The following is a 3,715-nucleotide window of genomic DNA, read 5'->3' on the forward strand; positions in this document are numbered from 1 at the left end:
GACCTTTACATTTTATGCACCATACCTCCTCGCGCACCTCTGGAAAAGTTGTCTTGTCTTGTTTTGAACTCTGCGTTTCCAGACACAAATTCTGCAGTTGCACGTGGATTTGTTGGACTCCTAGGCCCAAATCTTGTATTAGGGTCTTATGCAGTCTCATTGCAATCTCCAAAGCTTCAGCCTAGGTGGATAACTTCTGTTGTGACAGTGCCATCCTTAAATGTGGCGTTAGTGATGCTACAAACCATGTGTGGTGTTGTCCATCTGTCAAGTTCATGTTGGCTTCGTGAATCATACTCTTCAGTCTCTGATCCAGATCCCATGGGGTTTCACTTGGAAGCATTGCGATTTCCTTAAACCCGAAAATTGATTGTGTCTCTAATTTTGCCCTGCTAAATTCCCTGTTTAGCGTGGTCTGGATATCTGCGATCACCGTGTTTGGATGGTCATTAGAATGATTAATGTACCATGTCAGTGCGCAATCCTACAATGTGCTTACCAGTGTTGCCTTCTTATATTTTCATCTACAACTCCTTGCGCTTCCCATTCAACTTTTACCACGAACCAAAATTGGTCCAGAACAATAATTTTATTACACTCGCCATATTGGACTGTGGTCGTGGTAGAGGTGGTGTGGGAGGAGGTGGAGGTGAAGATGGTGAGATTGGTGGTGGTGTAGGTGGAGGTGGTATGCGTGAAATTCGTTGCCTTATCAGACTGATCGCACTTCTCGGAGAGACTTTCGTGAGCTCTTCCTCACTTTCCTGCTGAGGTGAAATTAAGGGGCCATTTTCCATCTCTGCGGTACCTTCGTTTCTATATATCCTCCCACTTCGCGTATCCCCAAACATCAATTTATTCACATAACTCGCTTTTTGCACAATAGCATTTTAATCCAAGTGTTCAAAGATTTAATGTACTTACCTCGTGGTCCTTTGAGGAAGCGTCGTTCCGCCTCACTGTAGCTGACTGTCGTGTCTACCATGAACTCGGTGATAAATCCTCCTATAATTCGATTGAGCCAATGGTCCACAATGCACACGATCTTATCTTTCAAAGCTTCTAGTCTGCGCACTAATTTTGGAGTCCACACAATTGGTTTGTTGAGCCTACACCTTCCTTGACTATCTGCTAGCTTCGCGATCCACTCATACGACTTAGAGGGGAAGGATGCAAAGAAAATTTCGTGGATTTCCTTATATAAGTAGTGCTCTAACCACTGTTCCTTTGATACTCATGGATTCCTATCTTCCTATGCCCCGAACTCATGATTTTTTCTCTCCAACCACCCTTCAATTTCTTTCTTCATCAGATTTCTGTGACATGACATTAGAGATCCCTTATGTAGATTTTGGTCCCAGTAATGGAATCATTTGTTCGCTTGTTGTGGCCTTACTCAAGTTCAGAGGTGATTTAGCCAGACAAATCCTAGTACTATTGGCCCTTTCGGAAACAGTCCGTGGAGCGCAGACTGAGGTCTCACCTAAAGTAGTATGGGAGGGTGCTAGAACTAGGTTTCCACACCCTGGGGATGTTTGATGGGTTCAAGTGGTCCGCGGTTCGACCTTGTGCACATGTCGCTATGCGCACTTACCCATACCCTGCATTATGTGATGCTGCCTTCGCGCAGCCCTACTCGGGGGTCAAACAGTGTTATTACCCAAGTCTTTACTAGTAACCCGATATTAGTTGATTAACTTAGATTACTTGGATGCGTAGAGTATACTTAGAAATATAAATTATTCATACAAGCGTGTGTAGTAAATAAACAATATGATTGCAATTCATATTCAACATATAATAACCTAAGACAGATACATGTAATTCAGATAAAAATTTCCTTTATTATTCTCTTCCTTCACTTACAGACTCTATTTCACCCTGCACACTCAATTGCAGGGGTCTGCGCACTTAGCGGTGGACTCTACTAGGCCTCTATTCACTTAGCTATAGAGCCTTCTCCTACTCTATGCCCCAAGATACTCTTAGACACTTTCTCTGTACTTCTATCTCATACTTCGCTCTAGCTTCCTCACTTCTACACTTAGAGCTTTGCTCTATTTATACAATCCCATGGCCCATGAACCATGGGTAGGCTGACATTACATTCAAAACTTAGGGTGGACAGCCCTATGACTCTAACATACATTTCACTCCCGCAATTCGTGGAGCTTTACAACAATATTAACTCAAAACTTAGGCTTTGAGCCCCAAAACATGTTGTGGGGGGATTCCATGCGCAATAGACATCTTGTCCCTAGGTCCCATTGATATTTTGGACATCTTAAGGCTCATTCACTCTCATGCTATAGGTATGAGAGTGTCTAGAAATCTAGAGTCACTCTCACAAGCTTTCTTGCCAGCGTCCAGAGACCCAATTTTCCAGTTCTATGCCAATGTTCCTAGGATTTGAGCCACTTTTTCAGGCCCAGAGCCTAGGTCATTGTCCATAATGGAATGATAGCTTAAGATCAGTCAACGAACATGGAAAAAGTGATGCAAAAAAAAATTTAAACAAAACCTTAATCAGACTTCTACTAGCCATGACAAGCATTTCGTCAAACATATCATGAACATGTAACCTACAGGTGTAAACAACATAATTAAGCATAGGGATCTCATACTTATTTGAGAATTGCTATGAACCATTATAACCTCATGTCATTTGTTGCATTATCATCTATTATGCCATAGATACATTATCCATTCATTTACAAGTGAAAACATGTTGAGAGCCATACATAACTACTTCCTCAAAACACACATATAACTAGCATAATGACAACAAAAATACTCATGAAAGTAAAGCCATATAGACCACATATAATCCATCAAAATACTCATGTAAATACAAGGAGGAATAACCTTTCATTAATGATGTAACAAGCCAATCGGAGATGGGATTACCATATTCCACTAGAGCATAGATTGGGTGAACCAAGTCTCTCTTCATCCAATCACCCCTGTTGGTATCATCCCAAGACCCCTTTTTCCTCCTAAAACATATCATTTACCCATTCCTTTTCATCATATATCCCTTATAATCCTTGGAAATTGGTTAGTTAATAGTCTTATAGTTATTAAAATGCATTGAAATTGATTTAGGAATTTTATGTTGAAGAATTAGAAGTTTTTGGTGAAATGGTTACAGGAAGTTCCAACATCCTGTAATTAGCTCATTGTTTGACATGTGGCACAACAGCTGGGCTAGAACGAAAGGCATGGATGAAAAGTAGAATGTCCAAGCATGGAAAAACACCTATCCTACAGCCGAATCGACCCTCCTACATGCGCGGTCAACTCAGGTCAAAGCATGGCACACTGGCGACAAAGGCAGAAACAGCAGCTCATTCTAATTTGATTTAGTTTTTGTTCTTTTTGAAATCAGTTAGGATAGAAACATTTTGAAAAGCTCGATGTAGTAAAAGCGGCAACAGCCAAATTCCGAATGTACATTCATTATCGAAATGACATGGTTTTGCTAGACATATGTAAATACAGTTCAATGTAATGGACGATGGTTAATCGTTGTATCATTCTGAAACAGAGTTTTTGAACTTAATACTAAGAACCCAGTTGCAGTTACAACTCGTGTCTAGTGCATTGATTTGATATTCGGTTGAAAATAGTCCAGTATACCTATGGAATGCGGACGGGCCCTGCGTTAAACCAGTATACTGTTCTTTTCATTTTATTTGCACTTAGGTTATCATAT

This window comes from Pinus tabuliformis, chromosome 7 (genome assembly GCF_031772625.1).
Source record: "Pinus tabuliformis cultivar Carrire ecotype Pingquan chromosome 7, CPIR1, whole genome shotgun sequence".
NCBI lineage: Eukaryota > Viridiplantae > Streptophyta > Pinopsida > Pinales > Pinaceae > Pinus > Pinus tabuliformis.